This window comes from Amphiura filiformis, chromosome 11 (assembly GCF_039555335.1).
Source record: "Amphiura filiformis chromosome 11, Afil_fr2py, whole genome shotgun sequence".
Lineage (NCBI taxonomy): Eukaryota > Metazoa > Echinodermata > Ophiuroidea > Amphilepidida > Amphiuridae > Amphiura > Amphiura filiformis.
The window spans coordinates 53,767,974-53,789,251 of record NC_092638.1 but is presented as its reverse complement, the minus strand read 5'-3'; the positions used below and the strand labels follow the sequence as shown (position 1 = coordinate 53,789,251).

Here is a 21,278-nt window from a genome sequence, read left to right as displayed (position 1 = left end):
GGAGAGCCTCGAACTGGCAGCATACATGAATGGGAATTGAACTAGTCATAACGTTCTGTGTAAGGTTACATAATTCTTGCTTTCATGTATGCTGCCAGTTCGAGGCTCTCCCCGCACATAGTGCATAATGGCGGAACCGTGCAAGTAGCGAATGATGCTCAATGTCAAACAAGAGGAATACCACACAATTAAGTCCTTATATCACAGGAATAATGATAATTAAGTGTTTTGATGATTGAAAAAAATTGTTCTGGAACAATGCACAACTTATCAAGTCAGCAGCGTGAAATCATATCAAGTTTGTTTTGTTCTTGCCCACTCTCTTTTCACACAAAATATGACCCAAAGTGAGTTAATGAGGCTGAATGAAGGAAAGGGCAAAACTGAGATCAGTGTATATCAATATTCATTTTGAGACCAATATCAATGTTATAGGCCTACAGCATTCCTTTCACAAGTTACTAATAATTGAAAATCATGTTGTCTCAACACATCAAATGCAATATCATGTTATCGTCAATGGTAGCAAACTTTTCATGCGACATGTAATTGAATGCATTATACTTTAATAGTTGCATGCTGCTGTAGTATAACACTTGCACGTAGGTTTGTGGTTCAAAATGGACAGAAAGGACCACAAAATCTTTCCTCATCTTCTTCTTCCAAGCAGGGGAAGTCTCATATCCCTGTTTCAAGCACCTCTGCCCACAAGAGCAGTTAGGTGTGAGGCCTAACACCGGCGTGTTCAGGATCTTTTCCTGCGGGGGCTCAGAGGGGCTTTCAGAGTTATGCGGTGGGCTTAATGGTTAAAATCGCCAAAAAACGGCTGAATTTACATGATTTTTAACAAAGTGCAGGGGGCTTCAGCACCCAAAGCCCCAACCTAGACACGCCACTGCCTAAAAACCTGTTTTTTCCATTGATTTGTCATCTGGGGTTAGGTCTAAAAAGTTGATATATTAAACAAAACTCACCTTTAGATGTAATAATTCCATGGATGTAATGGGTAGTACATGAAAAGAAAAAAAGAGAGAATAATAATGAAAACTGAGTACATACAGCATGCAAATATCATGTATAATCGGTGACTAAGAAGGTATAGGCCAATTGTATACTCCACATGGCAGCATAATCGCAATCACATAGTGAAAGATTTTTTATGACCTCCGCGATGGATTTCTGGTAATCAACTAGAGCTGAATTTTGTCCAACTTTTTCACTTAGCTTCGCAATATCGCAGCGCTGTACGTTTCCGATTTGCTGTCGGGAAATCAAGGTTGGGTTAAAGGTGACATCCCAAACTGCATGAGCTATTATGCTGTATGGCCTACAGGAACACCTTCCTAGTGATAGCAATACTATAAAAGTGAAAATTTTCATGATTTATTTTCAAGCTTTTTTTTTGCGTTCCAAGCTGCTACCGCAAAAATAACAATGCACAAATATATTCCTTTTTGTTGATAGGCCAATGTAAGGTAATAGAATTGCAAATTTAAAAACAAGGGAAACAATTAAAATTGGCAAAACGCGCAAAAATAATGCGCGAAAATTTCCATTTTCATAGTACATCGCATGGAGTAAATTTCAATTTTATCATGAGATGTTGCAATGGAAATAAGCATCATGCTATGCTATGAAAATTAAGTATACAACAGGCATAATAGATTTCGGCCCTCCCATCTCTTGACGACTGCTCATCAATTTCTAACCTTGCTCTACCCTTGGTATATGACAAAACCCATCAGATTATGGGTACATGTAATAGGGAAGAGGCAGTGGCATATATACCTGTGAGAAGTCTTGCCCCCTGTTATTTAAGATCTTTAGGCCATTTTTGTGCTTTTCAGCTCAGTTTTGACCATTATCGTCTCACCCCCCCCTCAAAAGTTGACTTTCCCCCCTTTTCCCCTCCTTTGCCTCCCTCAGAAAAAGTCCTGGCTATGCACCTGGGGAGAGTGGATCAGGAGTGGAGGTTTACAATGGATATGATATGGATCAGACTAGGGGAACCACTCCCTTCTTTCTTGGTTATCCAATGTTTTATATAGTTCATTAGGGGACATGCCAAAAATGGTAGGCTACTGAGGGGAGTAACCAGCCGTTGATTGCCAAACTAACGATAAAAAAATAAAAGAAGAAGGGAAAAAAATAAAAGAGGTGTTAAAGCGGAAAAACTAAATTTGTGTGATTTTAGCATTTTTGCATCAAAATGGGGGAAAACTGGGGGGGCAAGAAAAATATTTTTTGGGGGAATTCCCCTCCAAGTTCAGTGACAGAAAACATCATTTTTGGGGATGGCCAAATTCTCGGATGTCTCCCACCTATATCAATATTTTCAACCTTTAACTACAGCTCCTCTCAGACAGTCTGCAATATCATGAAACATTTTTGTAAAGAAATCTCACGAAATTGAACTACTACTAGTCAAATTAACAAGTTTTGCAGTGCAGACAGATCGGGGCATCACCATGTAAGCATGGTAAGCGGTAATTTCATTGTGGGATGTGGTAATTTTCCACTCCATTGAATTCCAAGCATTATCACTTCTTTTCAAATTTGCTAATTTAAGGTTTCCTATGTTGACCAGTGCAAACTGCAAAAAAAAAGAGAGCTTGTTTGCATTCATATTTTGCAATAAACTTTGCCAAATTCATGTCACACAAAAATTAATATCTAGTAAAAAAGTAGTAGAGCAAGCAGTGTGCAATGGGTTATATAAGTGTCTGTTCTTGATGCTATAACTAGCTTTTCAATACATGCATGATGTAACACCACCGAGCATTCACTCACTCTCTCTCGCTCTCATCACCGCCTCGGGGGGATTAATACATCGGTCCTTAATACGTATATAGTCGCAGTGAGCGTTTCCAAGAAATTGAGATATTGGACCCTGGGCTTTGAATAGCAGGCATGGCAGTGTTTAATTTAGCTCATGGTTTATTACTGCACACAGTAGTTAATCATGCTCTCCCAAAATGCATTGCATGAAATAGGGTTAACATAAACATAATATAATACAAACCTTCCTTAAGTTTGCTTTGTTTTTCGTTTCAGAATAAACTGGTTAAACATGGGTCGATAGTCGAGAAATAAACATATTTTGTAAGATATGGATATGCTCTGTTCATTGAGGTCTCATATTTTTTTAGCCCTACCTTATTTTTAACAAACTATAATACTCCAGAGGATGTTTAAAGACATTCCCATAACCCAATGGGGTTTCTGACCTTGGTATGTCTGGCTTTTGTACACATGTACACAAGTTGACCATACCTTGCATTGGGATTGTGTGCAAATATCTGATGTTTTCATCCTACTATTTAACATTAAAAACATCGAGACTTAGGAATAAAATTAATGCAGTGGGACCATATGAATGTTTCCTGTAAGAAAATCAAATATCAGTCCTAAGTCTCAACTATTAGCTCGTTGGCTGCAGTTTTAAAATGACCATTTTGTGTGTGTGGCAATGGGGACTTTGCCTTTAAAATTAGGTTATATTGATCAAATTTCCCAATCGTAGTGCATTGTAGGAATGCCTTTAAGCCTCCTCTGATAATACTCCAAGACACTATGCAAAATCATGAGAACTGCTAAACCCAGTGACCACTCACCCTTTTTTTCTTGGGGTGAGCGGTCACTGGGTTGTGAGCTGTCACTGGGTTTTTCAAATCTTAGGATGGTGTCTCGGAGTATATGGTGTGTAAAAAATAAGGCCCTGTGGTAGGGCTACATTGCTTAACTATCTACAATGCTGCACTAGGTAGCAAATCAGTACAGGGAATTAAAATGGGAGAAATGCATTGTGGGAAGTCTAAGATATCTACTGTGGAATGAAGCATGATGGGAAGGCCTGCTTATCTTATTGCCTGTGTGGATGAATTACACAAAACAGTTAACAATCAAAATTCCTTTAAAAAGGCATATTTATATCCCAGGATTTATGTATAGGCCTATTTTTTTCAAAATTCTGCAAGAAGATTGCATTAAATTATGCATAGTGGGGAAAATATCTTTCCAAGAATCTCTAAACTAATGTTTCTGTTTGTTTTTCCTGATCAATTTCTATTTATTTATTCATTCATTTATTTATTGTCAATTGGGAAATCTACGAGGTGACACTGTAGTGGCGTAGCTAGGGCTTTTTCAGAGGGGGGGGGGGGGGGGGGAAGGAGGGCAATACAAATTTCCATGGGGAAAACTTTGACGGAAATGGTCAAAAATGGGCTAAAATTACAAAAAAGGCCTCGGGGGGGGGGGGAGTTCTCACAGGGGGGACAGCTGCTCCCCCTTGGCTACGCCACTGAGTGACAGATAAAACCCTGCTGGGCAAATTTAAAAAAAACTTGACAATAACCTTTTCAGCGCCTCACTAATAATGCAAAGTACAAGTCTATCCATCCATCCATCTGCAGATGACATTTATACTTGCATAACTCATTTCCTTATCGTATCTACAGATGTCCTGAAATGGTTATTAAAATATAGATATATCAAATCTGATATCCCACGTAGAGCATTCCAAGAATCCAGTTATTACTTTCATTATGTTAGAGAATGGCTCTATATCTGTGCTCTAATCAAATATAATTATCATGAATGCCGTGTGATATCAAAGAGCCATCAAATATCAATACTAAAATAAAAAGAACTCCCTTGCAGGTCATACTAGTATTAAGAATCAATTTATTTGCATCATTTGTCTGAGAAAGGTCATTTTCATATTGTAAAACCTATGAAAAATCGCAAAACACCTTGCCGGTCAACAGAGATCCACCATCTTGTTCCCAAAATGATGTTCTTCTGTCTGTAAACAATGGCAAAAAGTGCATGTTTGTTTTTCATGCATGTGCATGATTTTGCACAATGATGACAACACAGATTTTGGGGTAGCATTCCTGCACCCCTCCCCTGGTTACAAACATGCAAGATGTGAAACCAGTTCTTTCCGTGGCTATCATCATCGTCATACTTCTCAACATCATATTGTGAGCGATTCAGTTCCCATTCTTAATCTTTGGGCTGAATAGCATCCCTGAACCCTGGCTGCATAGTCAAATGTGAAGACAATGTAATTCTTGCTACTTGCACCAAAACTTGACACCTTGAGTTATGATGAAAGGATGTATTCAATAACATTGAAAGCTATCATGTATGCTTGCAATGAAAGGTACCTGTATTCAAACACTAAAGAAGTTTCACTTGTCACGTAACACACGTAAGCAAGCGAGTAAGACATTGATAGCTACGTAAAGCTCAGGTGACATTTTATAGAGGTGAACACTAAACCCAGCTAGGAAGCAGCATGGGTTATCATATTGGGGGTGGGCACCACCCATGATTGGGGGTGTACCAGGTCTGATTGGGTGGCTACGCCACTGGACCTATGTATGGGCCTGTTTCAAAAAGACTTGTATCTGATCTGGAAATTTTCGCGGGGGTTCAATTTTCACGCTTTTTGCAGTCAAACAGGCAGCTTTAAATTTTCAACCCCACAAAAATATTAATTACACATAGTAACTAAATGTGAATATATTAGGAAATGCAAATTAAACACCCACTAAACAAACTATCCGGAATTGATAAAATCACAAAAAATTAACCCAGCTAAAATATCATACTATAGGACCTACAGTAACTCCAGTATTAATATAAATCAAACTCTTTGAAGAATCTGGGGATTTAAAGAAGAATTTACATATTCTTAACATCACAATTTTAATAGTACTTAAAAAAAAGTGCACTCATTTATAGCACAGGTGTAACCAGTGTCCGAATTAAGAAAATAAAAGGGGTTGTCCCACGGACAACCAGGTTGTAATTTCTGGTTGTCCACCAAAATTTTTGTTTGTCCGTAAGCTGCCACAATCTGAAACAACTACATGTGACCAAAAAGTGGAGTGAGTGTAGTCAATTTATGAACAATTACACTTAAATATTTAACAATTCATCAGTTGTGTCAGGTTTGAGCAAACTAACATGCTGAAAAAGTGACTTTTGGCTGTAGATCTTTGGTTGTCCGCCGGACAACTAGAGCATTATTTTTGGTTGTCCGGTGCATGTTTTGGTTGTCTCGGGCGAACGGACAACCAAAATTTCGAACACTGGGTGTAACCACACTAGCCTGAGCACATTTTACAGGAATTTGTTGACCACTGTGGCCCAGACAAACCATATAGACCATTTTAGCAACAATCAGGGACTTACAGCAGAAGCGCACATCCTATACATGGGACATGGGGGTAAATTTGCCCCGTCATAACTCTTGCCCCCCTGTTGCCCTCCTAGTAAAAACCCAAAATTTTTTGCGACAGTTTTGCGCAAAATTTGTTGATTTACCCACCCCCTGAAATTCATTTTGCTCCCCCCAAAAAATTCCTGGCACCGCCACTGTGCAGTAGGGGGTTCTTCTTTAAAAAAAACCATCCAGTTCACCCCCCTTCAATCTAATAGTGCATCCCTTGCCACTTGAATTAACTTGACTGCGTTTATTGGCATAGCAATGATTCAAGAGTGCTTCTTGATTGGTATTTGCAGTTAAGTTATAGAAATTTATGACAAAGTTGCATATAGGTAGGGGCATGTATGGTTCATATACACTATACAGCCACCTCAAAAGTTCATGTCTCACTTGATAAGATGACACACTAAATTGACCAAAAATGGTCAGAAAAGTTACCAAAAAGTACATGCACAAAGTTATTCACCTCTAGTACTAGTCAGACTCACTTATGACAGGCTCTTATTCATTTGTAAATATTGGTCAGACCTTTTCTCTGAAATTTGCAACTAGGTTTTGTCATTTTTAATGCCAAATCAGCAAACCGCAAGCGTCAAGATGTCCTGGCTCTGGCTGATAATAGTTGGCAAGAAATAATGTCAAAATCCTTGAGATTTTACTAAAATTCAGAACAGCAAGTAGCAAATGTAACCAAATGATAATACCGGGGATTTAATTCTACTCTGGAGTCACTGACACTGTGTTTTTAGTCAGTGGCGGCACCAGGAATTTTTTTCGAGGGGGGAGTGAATTTCAGGGGGGAGGGCAATTGACAGATTTTGCGCAAAATTAATGAAAAAGTGGAAATTTACGTAATTTGGGGGTTTTACCTTAAAAATGGGGAGAAAGGGGCAAGAAAAATATGGGGGGGGCAAATGCCCCCATAGTGCCGCCACTGTTTTTTGTTTGAATTACAGGGGACTCAAATTACATTTTAAATGGGTGTATCTCTGAAACCCTACTCTGAAATCTATAAATCAGGGAATTTTTACCTAAAAAATGGATGATTTGACAGTTTTTGACAATTTTTTCTCAAATCGGGACTCATGTTTAGGCATTTTTTCTCAAATCAGGACCCATGAGTAGGTATATCCCTGTATACCTTATATACGTCGTATCCCTGCCCCCCCCCACCCCGGTAAAAATCAGTCCATTACAATTCATTCTGCAACTTTAATTTCACAGCTGTTTGTGATACGAAAATGAAACTTTTTTGAGGATTTAATTGATGTGGGTGTGAAACTCATTGTCTTATGAAACAATGAATACCTCATTTGCCAAAGTTTAACTAAACAAGGCCAGACTCTTCTACCATTCATTAGCGTTTCCAGTTTTAGAGGAATTGATGAACCTAACCCATAATTGGCCACCAACCATTTCCTTTCCAAGGGTTTACTTCATGGAAATGTTTTCCATTGGTTCCTTGTTTGCTACAAAACCAAACACCGCATTTGTTTCTAAAATTATATCATCCTTATCTGTCAATCACATGAAGTAAAATAAAGACTATCGATAGTAAGAAGAAGGGTGTGGCATGCAGATATCACACCCAGTAGTGGGGTGTGTGGGTTAGGGGGGGCAGAAGGGGCAGAGTGTCCCCTAACAAAAATGTTCTCCCTGACAAGAAAAGAAAGCGAAACGTAACCCTCTGACAAAAAATGAAAGAGAAAAAAGTACCTTGACAAGAAATAAAAGAGGAAATTGGGAAGGCAAAGAGCCTGCTTTCCACCAAAATTCACAACAATCATTGGCCCAAATAATGTAAAATACCAATTTTTTGCAGATTGTCCCAATATGTGAAGCTCAAAGACAAAGAGGGGGCAGGGGTTAAGCCACCACAACGGTGCCACCACATAAAAAAGTAATACAAGTAGTACATAAAAAGTAAATGCAAAACAGTTTGTAACTTGGGTTCTAAACTCTAGTGCTTCGCCTTGGCACCAAAACACCTCACAAGCACTTCCTTTCTAGGGTCTATGGTGCAACTTGAGGTTTGTTATCCCCACCACAGACCTTCAGCATGCTGACATGCGCACCAATGATTAGGCCAAAAAAAATTGTTTGTTTGTCCTCCACAGCTTTGAAAGAGGAGGTGCGTGTGGGCGGAATTTTTTTTTTCAGATTTGGCGTATTCCTGGACCTAGCTAGAGCTAAAAGCTACAATCATTCATGGTGACTTAAAAAACAACAACATTTTGTTTCTTTAATATGCAAAGTTATAGTTTGTGTTCATGTCATAGTCTTTTAATGATTTCAAAATGGAAAATCCAATGTGCTTTGAAGTCATTAATAACTAGAGCGGTTCTCGGCTTTCGCGGTTCTCGGCATTCGCGGTTCTCGGTAGTGTGGGTTGGTCCGTATGTGGCGTTTCTGTTCAGAACCTTGTGTGACCCTTCCCCGAAAAAAAATCATCCGCCACCACTGGTTATAACAAGGGCCTTGTAAATGCAACTGGTGAGACAGAGCCTCGAATGACGTTTGTGTTTTCAGTCTGATTTCAGTTCCCTAACAGGTACAAAGTTTACGCATTATCATTAGGCCTACCAAGTATTGTATGTCCTATAATCTCTTATGTATGACATGGATCTTTACCATGATTGTGCAAGCCAAAAAATATCATTTCAATACCCCAAACATGCGTTAAAAAAGACCATGTTTTACACATGCAACCTCAAGTTTAGACATATAATTTAATTTTCCTAAACCCTCATGCACGGGAAAAATCATGCCGCCACCATTGGTTATGACAAGGGCCTTTTAGGGTGCACACCAGTAAATAACCCCACTGACTTTCTGTACAGACAGGGGCCGGAAAACAACTCAGTTCTTACTGACAACCAACGCTAGAGGGATATGTAAAATCAGGCGGTTTTTGGCGATTTTAGCCATTAAGCCCCCCCCCCACCGCATAATCTGAAAGCCCCTCTGAGCCCCCCTCCTGGAGTAAGACTAAGAATGTCCTGATATCAAATAATTTTGATTTTTTGAAATTCGCAATGTAATACACATTTTATGACAAATCATTAAAATTGATATTTTTGATATATAACAGTCCTCGAAGTAAATTTGATAAATTTAATGATACATTCTTTAGGTATGAATTTTTCCCCCAAAAAAAAAAAAAAAAAATAGGTCTTTTTGGGAAATAAAATCCATATCTTCAATATGAAAGGTCAAAATTTTCAATTGATCGTCGGCTTTTCCTCCCAGCTACATACACTTTAAGAATATGTCATTAGATTTATAAAATTTACTTGAGGACTGTTATATATCAAAATTTGAAAAATATCAAATTTTAATAATTTGTCATAAAATTTGCATTATATCGTGAATTTCAAAAAATGAAAATTATTTGATATGAGAAAGACATTCTTCGTATTCAGAATGCAATTCGATATGTCTGATGTGCTCTCATTTCCCACAAAAATACTGTCGAAACGCTCAAAACGCTCATTCCAGATCCCTTAAGTATATGTCATATTACATGTTTCACATTTATACGATTTTAAATAATTCTTTATCATGTTTATAGGACATGCTCTGTTATATTTTATATCCTCTTTTCATTCTTGAAAAGATAGATCATGCTTTTATTTCACCCATTGGGTATTTCTTTATTAATTTGTGTTTATATGGCGATTTTAAGTGGGATAATAACTCCTGGATGACGTAAGCATAATGTTGATAGATTTAAATATCATTATAAATAGGCACTTAATAATAATGATATTGAAATAAATTGATAAATAGATAAATTAATAGATAAATAAATAAAAGATATATAAGCCTAGATAAATAATAAATAAATGATAAACTAGGAGTAAATTGCAAACATTAAATATCTTAGAGCAAATGAGCATTTAATAAGTTTTTTAAACAAATATTTTGCCCTTCTTGTACGTTTTATCATTATTTTATCTTTTACTAATTTTTTTGGGACATGCTCGCTTATTTATTTTTTATGTGTTCCTCTTATCATTTGTGAAGTATTTCTTTATTTTTGTTTTAGTACAAGTGATCACTGAGTATGTTTAACTGTGGAAATATCGGTAGATAAGGTGTTTTTTATTTCACCCTTGAGTATTATTTATAAGTGTATCAACATACATTTCACATGTCATGATTTTTCATTGTTTTATTTTAAAGCAATTCTTTATTGGGGTGCATGCTCTCATATATTAGGTGGTTTTTTTTTCATGTTCCTCTTGTCATTCTTGATAGATGGCTGTTTATTTATGTCGCGTGTTAAGTATTTTTTAATTTTTGGTGAAGTGTATAATTATCATCACATGCTGTACGCTGTTTATTTATTTCGCCCTCATTTTCTTTACTTTTGTTTTTAGATCTTTAGTTCTTTATTTTTGTTTCTGTGAATATCATCCGAAAAGTAGGCCTTCTGCATATTATGATTTTTCCTTGCTTTATTTAACTCTTTACTGGGGTGCATATGCTCTCTGCTGGTTTTTTTTCATGTTCCTCTTATCATTATTGACAAGATAGCACCTGCTGTCGCTGTTTATTTATTTACGCCTAAATTATTTCTTTACTTTTGTTTTTAGATTTTGAAGTTGATATCATGATATCACACGCTATGTTTTATACCAACCGCATTGTCTGGTTAAAGACAGTTCTTGTTTTAAATCCTGAATACAATGTCAACATTCAGTTCGTTCACCTCACAATGCGGTGCGATGTTATATAACTGTATATATTGCAGGGTTGCCAAACCCGCGATGTAATAGGCCTAGGTCAATAGGATGAGTTTTGAAGATTTTCCTTGCGACAATTTCCTGTCCTATAGACACCAATTGATGGTTAAGAAAAATATTGCATGACTTCTCAACATTGGCTTACGCGACTTCTGGTAGTTTTTTATCTCATAGAAACCAACGGTTGATAAAAAAAAAATATTGGCGACTTTTTCAATGATTTGACCAGCGGTTTGCCCTCATTTGTTTGGCAACCGTGGTCTGTGTTAAGTGAATATATTTCGGTGAAAATAATTATCATAGACCATGTAGACAGAACGGACAATAGTCATAGGCGCTCTCCTCCATTTTGAGAAATATACTTTTACACACACACTACATTTATAATTAAAATGATCAGCCTTAAAGTTTTACCTTTTAGTGGGTTAAGCCAAACCTAAGTGGATGAAATATAAATCAACACTTCTGGCACTGATTGGTTTCCGTAGTTGTTATATGGAATACGTGCTGTCTGTAGCTACAAAATTGTCTGCAAATCGGCTTTTGCGGGCCTCTCTTTTTCGGCGTTTTTCTCATTAAATTAGGGTCCCGTTCAAATAAAAAATAAACTGGTGTCTAGATGTAATCACAGTTAACACACCAGGAAAATTATAGAATATACAACAACCTAGTTACACCTGTAGACTGCGAACAAACATGCACCTGGCCAGACCTGGCCGTAAAACAAAGTGTTCTCCCTACGGATACCCTTAAGGGTCACACAATAATAGACTATGACATGAACACAAATTATAACTTTGCATATTGAAGACACAAAATGTTTTTTGGGGGGCTTTTTGTTTTCAACCTTGAAAGATCCTAGCATTTAGCTCTATCTAGCTAGGTCCAGAGACACTCCAAATCTGAAAAAAAAAAAAGAATTTTTTATTTATTAAAAAAAAAAATGGTCAGACCTTAAACTGAGGATTGGGCGGTGGAGGACAAACAAACAACTTTTTTTGGCCTTAGCACATAACATGACAACAGGATGCAAGACATGAGGAAACTCATCCAAACAGTGCCATCAGGTTGACACAAGCGCCTTGATAATGCGTCATACGCGGAGCTTTATTTGCGCTGACCAACGTTTTGACGCGTAATCGGATTACCGCATATGTTGTTATGATTGTCAGACGACTGAATCAGCCAATCAGAACCCCCACTTCTGTGTTTATGCTGTGCACGCTCTCAAAATGTAAACAACTACCGTACTTCTTTGGCAGAAACTGTAGCTCTTTGCTAGTGCCCTCATGAGATGGAAAAAGTACAATGATTGTGAAAACACAATTATGATTGTCCTTTCAGTATAATGTATATAGTAACCACCAACCCTGTCCTGCGCCATATCAGCTCTGAGTCCCCCTGAACAGGCCTGCGTGCGCAAGTGCCCGGGGGGGGGGGGTACCCAGTACAAATGACCATACGGGGACGTGCCGCAAATATGGGAAGCATTTTCAGCCTTTTGGTATATCAATGACCCCTTTTTCAAAGCCTATTTTGGTATATGAATGGGTCCTTTTTCACAATTTTCTCAATTTTTTCGGAAAATAGCCCAATTTTTCCTTAATCTAGCCAAAATTGTCAAAATTTTCCATGAGAGTTGACTTTTGGTATATCAATGGGTCCAAATTTCTTGAAAAATTGGTATATTTATGGGTCCACTTTCAAATTCTCAGTGGCACGTCCCTACCAAACCCCAACTTGAGGACCCCCGGCAAGTGCTGACTATTTCGGCCCTGTGTCCATGCATGCCTGGAGGCGGAGCCTCATAGCCTAGCTCAACCCAATACCCTTTCAACATATTTGATGTGACAGGGAAATATGTTTCCTTCATGCGCTATCACTAGGATCCACAGCACGCTCATCTATTAGGTCACAGTTATTTAACCCCAATACATTTGTACATTCATTGAATGACCTTTGACAACTTAGGTACAAAAACTCATGCTCTGCAACTTAAAGTCAAATTTTGCGCTATGATTGTTTAATGGAGGTTATTGAACTATGCCATTGGGATGAGGCCATTGTGGTTCATATCTAACCATGGAAGTGTTACTTCCATGTTCTAATTGAGTCATGTCTCCTTTCAAAATGAGGTCTGAAGCTCAAAAGTCATTTTTCCACGAAAAACTGTGATTGTTGTCATGCCTTGATTTGATATGGTCCATGCTTAAACATTCAGATTAATTTTGGCATATGGCATCCTGTATGCATTAAGTAATAACATGTCTGACACACTAAGCTTTTATATAAATAATAAACTTATTTCTGATAAAGATATTTTTACATGAAGGTCCATATAGTTTAGGATCTAGAGGCTATTTATGGGGAACAAAGAGATTTTCCAGGCCCAAAGGCACTGGTTTCTGGTCACTTTCCGGCCTGTTGGCAGAGGAGCTAGGTCTTCAGATGGATTCAGTACAGAATCCTCAACAAGTATTTGGTCTGATTCATAAAAAGTGGATCATGTGTAAATTTTTCACCTTCAAAATCATTCACCTTTATCTTTAATATCTGTCAATATATTGATCAATACTCCGTGAATGTCTGGAAGATTAAAAAATTTCCCTCCAAAATTGCAAAATTTCCCAACATATCTGATGAAAATTTGGATGAAAATGGTTATTGTCAGAGGCATTAAGCATGGCATGTATACATACTCAGAGTATAAAATGATTTCTTGCAAGGTTTGCTTTGCATTCCCAAAGCCTCCCATCATGCTTCCATGCAGGGGTCATTTCCATGCTCCAGGCCCCTACACAAATCATGAAAATTCAACACCTCATTTTGGGCACATTTTAGCCACTCAGCAACACCCTCTCCCATGGATTGAAGGTAACACTCCCACAGTATTGCCTCTATTTAGTAGCCAATCAGAAACATTTTTACAAATTTAAACCTGGAGTTCAGAAAATCTTACTATATACTGCACTGACAAATTTGTTCCGGGGGTTGAGGAGAGAGAGGGGGGAGAGGATAGGGAGGGCAAAATGTGGGAAAGTAAAAATCTGAAAGTTGCATAACAGTGGGATTTTAAATCATTTTTTTTCCCTGAGGGGAGGTGAAGTCCCAAGGTTTTTTTTCCGGGGAGGGCGGGTATATAGCAACTACACATGATGAATGAGTACCAACATAGTATAGGGCTTACTGCTGCTACAGGGCAGATGTTTTTCACTCTATGGAAAGTAGGCCGATACAGTTACATGGTCTGTGATAGCACGCATGTGAAAGTCACAAGTTATAATAGTCTGCGACAAACAGCACATGAAAGTCACATGATAAATAACTTTGTGTTTTCTTTGAATAACTTTTTTTTTACTTGATACTCCACATCTGGCCCAATGTTGGGGTTAGATCACAAGAGATAATCATCTGTACCCATGATGCTTTGCAAACTGAACTACATCCATAGGCATGAAAATTATAAGGACTATAACCACCAACATGTAAACATGGTTAAGTCTCTGCATCGCCTGTTAATGAGGGCCAACAAAGTGCGATAAGCGACACATTATTTTTATGGTCTTCCGCGTAAACGTAAAGACACACGATGCTCTATCGCATAAATACAAAGGCATGCAACGCATGCATAATTTGTTACATACAACCGATCCACTCATCCCCCCTCATGAATATGCAAGAATTCTCAGCATATAAGGTACAGGGAATTTTGCTGTTAGAGGATGGTCTGCATATTTTCTTGTCTGTGGCTACCTCACAAATTACAGATCCTAAAAGTGGCGACACCAGAAAATTTTAAAGGCCTATTCAGTGATTTGCTTATCCGGTGATTTGCTTATCCGGAAGATCATGAAAATCATACAAATTCAGATTTTGGCAACTTTGTTTGTGTCACAGATACATAGCCTGCTAGTGGTTAAGTTGAAAGCTGTGTATTAAAGCCAAAATAGGACATTTTTACAGGAAACTGTATAGTAAGCGAAATTAGCTACATAACCTATTGAATGAACTTCAACATTGTCAATACTACTGTTTTCCTTGTTGCCAAATTTATAACAAAAATATTAACAAGTTTTCATGACTTATCCTCCACTTAATTTTTTACACTTTCGCTGGTATCACTGAAAAGCATTTAAATTGGCAAAATGACAGATTATGGGGTGTTTTTAATAGGCTACTGACATGGTTTAACACATGGTTAACTTGAAGCCAAAATAGGGCATTTTACATGAAACTATAAGAGAAATTAGCTTCATATATTTGAATGTTTTCCTCCTTCTTTTGGTCAAATTTATAACAAAAATATCTAATAACAGTTTTTTTAAATGACTTATCCTTCACTTTCAGGCAATTTATACACAATTTTTAAATTGTGTATAAATTGTCTGAAAGTGAAATTAAAAAAAAAGAAAGAATTGGTACAATTACCAACTGGGTATAACTTTTTAGACTCGAGCCCAGTCTCCGTTTATGGAGTTTAGGGCTAGGGTTTAGGGTTGGGGTAGAGCAATCTTGTAATGAGACTAGTAGAGTTGCACACTATTCGGTAATCGCTACAAATTTTTTCGGTAATCGCTACAAATTTTTTACACTTTCGTTGGTATCACTGAATAGTTAACTGAGCAAAATTACAGATTATAATGTTGTTATACTAATTTTTGAAAAAAAAGGCATGATGGGAAGGTTAGGTACTCTGCAGTGGGGTTAGACATCGTCTGACTGCAACAGGAAAAAATAGCAGTTCAAATGCAAGGCGGTGGAAATATGAGCTAAAATAAAGAGTTACAAAAATACCAAAATTCCACAAAAACCTCTAATGTCATCAACAAAAGTAAAAATACATTGTTTATAGAACAAATACTAGTTGGTATTCCAAGAAAATCGGAACACAGACAAAAGTACTGACCGCCTTCTGATAACATCCAGGCCTTACTATCAGTGGCGGCGTGGGGAGAAGCGGTCATGGGGCAAATTCCCCACACATCACAACCATCTGCTTGAAATGGTTCCATCAGAACCCATGTGTGTTTCTGCAAAGAACAGATTGAATGCATGGCATGTCAGCAGCCAATAGATAATGCCTGGAAATAGTGGGTGATAGCCGCATTCTTGACTAACGAAGGATAACACTGTCACACACACACACCTACGTACGCAGGCATTCAAAGTGAGGACTTGTGATACACATGTGTGTAAATGGGGTTTGTAATGGGATTCAAAGTGAGGATATTTTTAGGAACAACACATTCAAAGTGAGGTCACCTCACTTTGTCTGTAAACGTGCATACAAAGTCAGATAATAGCCTATACCTTTGAACTTTGAATGTGGGAAACTATATCTTGTCCTCGCTTTGAATGGCTCGGCGAACACACACCCCCACCCACCCCCACACGTATCACAAAAATGCTCATCTATCATGGCACTGTTCTTAAAAACCTCTATGTCACTGTACACTCAGAAAATGACCTTTGAATGCATTGTACACAAAAACTCATACACTCATAACTTGAGGTCACATATTGTGCTGTAATGTAGGTTGGTGAACTACACCACTGGAGATGAGGCCATTCTGGTCCACAGCCAGAGCCTGTGTTATGATGAACTAGTTCCATCCAGTTCACCAGTCATAGTTCATCCACCCACTTGTCTCATCTTCTGATCCTTTATAAAGTTGTCATAACTTTTATATATTCATAGGCCTTTAAGGCCTATGATAAAACTTACTCATTCCATGGAAGTAAGAGTACTTCCATGCTCATTCTGAGCACAGACAGTAAAGTCTTTAGGTAGGCAGGTATTAGCATCATAGCAAAGGTAGTATTAAGGTGACTTGAAGGTCTGTTTGTGATTAAAGGGCAAGGTGGAAGTCAGTGTTGCCAGCTGGTGAGGGTGGTAAAGTGGTTGAAAAAGAATAGCCCAAAATCTAGTATCATGCCCGGATTTAGGGTCGTTTTGAAAAGCAAAATGAGGATCCGTGCATATCCGCGATTAGGGTCTCAAAACACTCATTTTACTGGAAGAAGGGGTGTTTTTTTAAAAGAATGATCCTCGCTTAGGGTAGTTTTTTAAAATTACCCAATTAACGAGCATTAGTGGTGACATATTTGTCAAGTTATTCGGCACAAAAGAGTGGTTTCTGAGCGATTTTACACACCAGATTAAAAAAAATTCGGAGCTGACTTCAACCGTGCCTTGAATAGCCGATCATCATTACTGAATGATACTCATATCGACACACACAACGTCCATCCTTGTTTAGGGGCAAATTCTAAGCGAATTCCTCGCTTAGGGTGTTTTTTAATGTATCTCCTTATTTAGGGAAAATTTCAAACCAATTCCTCCTTTAGGGTTAGTTTGACAAAATTTCGACATCCTCACTTAGGGTCATTTATAAAAGTCAATTCATGTGGATGCTTACAACTTCTATACATGAGTGGAAACCCCGGGGTATCATGCTTTGTAAATGGCTGAAATAAAATGTTTTGTCCGGGATATGGCAACTTTGACTTCAACATACCAAAACAGTACTGTCTGTAATTTCTCATGTATTTCTTACAGAGGAAACAAAATTTGCCTCCAAATCCGTGGAATGAGCTTTCTGGATTCTACATTTCTTCATGGCCTGCCCAAATATTGTTAGGCTAACCAGGCCTATGCAGGGGGGTCAGTGGCAGCACGCCCCAAAAATCCACAGAAGAGAAAATTGACAAAAGGTCCATGTTTTGGTGGTAATTAGCAATCAAAAATTCCAAAAAAGGACAAATTTTAGTAGATTTAGGTCCACTTTTGACAAAAAAATCTTCGCAAGTGCACTTTCCATTCATTTGCTGAAGCATGCAGTTTGCAACAAGATAGAAAAACCATGCAGGCCTGGATGGGCATCAAGTCCGGGGGGGGGGGGTACTCAAGTATGATTTTGGTAGGGACGTATTGCTGAGAATTTGAAAGTGGACACATAAATATACCAACTTTTCAAGAAATTTGGACCCATTGATATACCAAAAGTCAAAATTTTGGCCAAATTTAACCTAAATTGTCTTAGTTTTTACAAATTTTCCCAGTTTTTTTTTTATATTTTCAAAATTTTGGCTAGATTGAGGCAAAATTGGGATATTTTTCGAAAAAATTGAACAAATTTTGAAAAAAGGACCCATTAATATACCAAAATTGGCTTAGAAAAAGGGGTCATTGATACCAAAAGGCCGCAAATGCTACCCATATTAGCGGCACGTCCCTGTATGGTCATTTTTACTAAGTACCCCCCCCTGGGGGCATCAAGTAACATAAATCTGAGCAAATGCATCCCAACATTGGGAACCTAATAGATCTGCATATGTTCGCCCAATCGCAAAAAGGATCACACCCTAGCTATAAGGGCCTGGGTAATGGTTCCAGTTGGTTTAAACTCATTTTAAATGGAAATGAGCAGTTCCATATACAATCTGCATAAATTTGCTAAGGACCTAGAGCCACGACAACAGCCACTACCCTAGCCACAGCCACTGCCCTATCCTGGGTCTTATCTTGGATTTTGGATTTTACACTATTTTGACCCTGAATTTTGCTAGAAAAGGGGCTCCTAGAAAGGCTTAGGAAAACCGTACCGAAACGCTTAAATATGCAAATTTTCTTGCTCGCTGCGCTCGCAAACATGTATATAGACCATTTAAGGTTTGCAAATTGGGATCCCAGAAAATTGGCATGTGCAAAGGGGGAGGGGCAAAGATTTTTTGGCGGGCCGAGAGGGGGGGCAAGTGATTTTGGCCCCTTAGCTATCTACAAGCAATCTTGGCAGTGTGTGTCTTGCAGCACACTCTAAATTTCCAGAAGCAGGCAATTATCACTTTGCGCCAAGTCTAAGCAACTTTCAAGAAGTCACCCAACTGGGTGAGTTCTTAGAGGATGTGGCAACCCTGAGATACTGTGATTCATGGTAAAACCAGGGTAGCTCCTAGTAAACCATTCATCAGAATTTGAACTATTTCTGAACTTCCCAATCCCACCCTTGGGGTCCTATATTAAAATCGCAGACCCAGTCATACTGTTGCTCCTAACCCGGTATAATTTCATAGACATAAGGCCACAAAATGCGAGCTGGGTTTAAAAATGCGCTGGCTGGCTGGCGGACCGACACTATTTGTCATCACCTAACTGATCATTTTCGTTTTTTAACATACGGTTCCATGAAAAGTCTTGGGTCATAGGGAGGCCTTACTTATATAACTCACTAGCTTTACACGCTACTGATCAACAATTTCACCGACAAAAAAATTTCACAAACTTGTAAACGGAGATGTTGCTCCAGATAAGCAAACTTTGATGAAATTCAGCAAATTTTGATTCATTTTGCAATATAACAGGAGGTAGAGATAGGAAGAATATCATACGCGCGATATGCGTGCGCCGGTTTAAGGCATTGATATCTAAACAAGGAAAATAATAACAAACAAACTGACAAATGTTGACTCAACAGCAATATTATAGTACAAATCCTTGAAAACTAGTCTATTCCTATCAATTAGTATGTATCATGTTACAAAAATATTCTCATTTCCGCCTGCTATCTGTTATGTGCGCTAATACCGATCTGTAAGTCATCAACAATTTTTCATTCCACAAAAGTAAACATGTATGCTATTTCACAAAATAAAGAAATACAAGCTCATAAACAAACAAACAAACAAAAGACAGATCATACACTACCAGTCTTATTAAGCTATTCAGTTGAAATCCACACACCCCTTATGGAAAACATGATTTAATCTCCCACACAGGAGTGTAGATAGAGATTCAAATGGGGTCATCCAATGAGTAACCCCATTTGAGATCTACACTCCTGTGTGGGAGATTAAGATCATACCTTCTATAGATGTGTGGATTTCAACTGGAATAGCCCATTGCTGCCAACCCAGAGGTACACTGCTATGCAGCTACTTCATTGGTAGACTTTTTACCAGTGTGAGTCTTGGGGTCCTACCGTCCTATATTAAAATCGCAGACCCAGTCATACTGTTGCTCCAACCTGGTATAATTTCATAGACATAAGGCCACAAAATGCGAGCTGGGTTTAAAAATGCGCGGCTGGCTGGCGGACCGACACTATTTGTCATCACCTAACTGATCATTTCCGCTTTTTAACATACGGTTCCATGAAAAGTCTTGGGTCATAGGGAGGCCTTACTTATATAACTCACTAGCTTTACACGCTACTGATCAACAACAAAATTTCACCGACAAAAAATTTCACAAACTTGTAAACGGAGATGTTGCTCCAGATAACAAACTTTGATGAAATTCAGCAAATTTTGATTCATTTTGCAATATTACAGGTGGCCTTAAGGGTAGGAAGAATATCCTGGCCTCCTCAAACCATAATGGTGGTATGACCCAAGTCACTACAAAAACTTGCAATACAAATATTGCTAGCATTACACAAAAAAGTTGTACTATTTAAATAGCTTGCTTGTCTATCACAGCAGCAGGCCTGGGTTTGTTCTATTTCTTGATATAGCCTAAGTCGAGTTCACATTTTGAGTTACACCCGGTGTAAACTTACGCTAACATTGATAAAAATTCCACAAATATTTTCGCTACTCCTACCGCGTGTCCACACCTAGCCTACTCCTAGCACTACGCTGATCAGTTCCACCAAGCATTCACTTCTGGTCGGCGTAAACATCGGCTACCACTTCCGGTGTTTCTGTGACCTTTTTCAACCACGCAATGTGTAATGTCTTAGTTCCGACTAACAAAAAGTCAAACTTACACAGGGTGCCAGGAGTAGCAGCGTTCACATCGCAACTTACACCTGGCGGAGGTTACACCCAGCTCGCTACTCCTCACTTTTGTCAGGAGTAAATCGTCGGACGTACGCCTGACAGAACTTACGCTGACCATCGTTCACACTGCCACTACTCCTGGCAGCGCCTACCGCTACTCCTAGCAACTTGCGCCGACCACGTTCCGCCGGGCGTACGTCCGACAATGTGAACACAACTATAAGCAATGTAAAGCATGTAATAGTAGATTTATACATGCGTGACATTATAGACTTGTGTCTTAGTCTGTGTTAATGTCAAACAGTTACATCGTACAAATGATTTTCAGATTCCATTCATATGTCAAGTCAATTTGGGAAGGGGGCATTCAATTTTGAGTTTGGAACTTATGATGGTAGAGGTGTACAGCAGTGGCATAGTGTGGGTCATCCGATGGGGGGGGGGGCACCGACCATGATGGGGGGGGCACCGGGTCTGATTGGGGAGGCACAAGCCATTTTGGGGCATTT

At 38.4% G+C, this 21,278-nt stretch overlaps 1 protein-coding gene across 1 annotated transcript in view; it reads right to left on the bottom strand.

Moving 5' to 3' along the window:
• Positions 1 to 21,278, bottom strand: part of LOC140165006 (protein CLEC16A-like) — a gene marked incomplete at its 3' end in the record, with an annotated part of 351,590 nt that overhangs the window by 128,948 nt on the left and 201,364 nt on the right.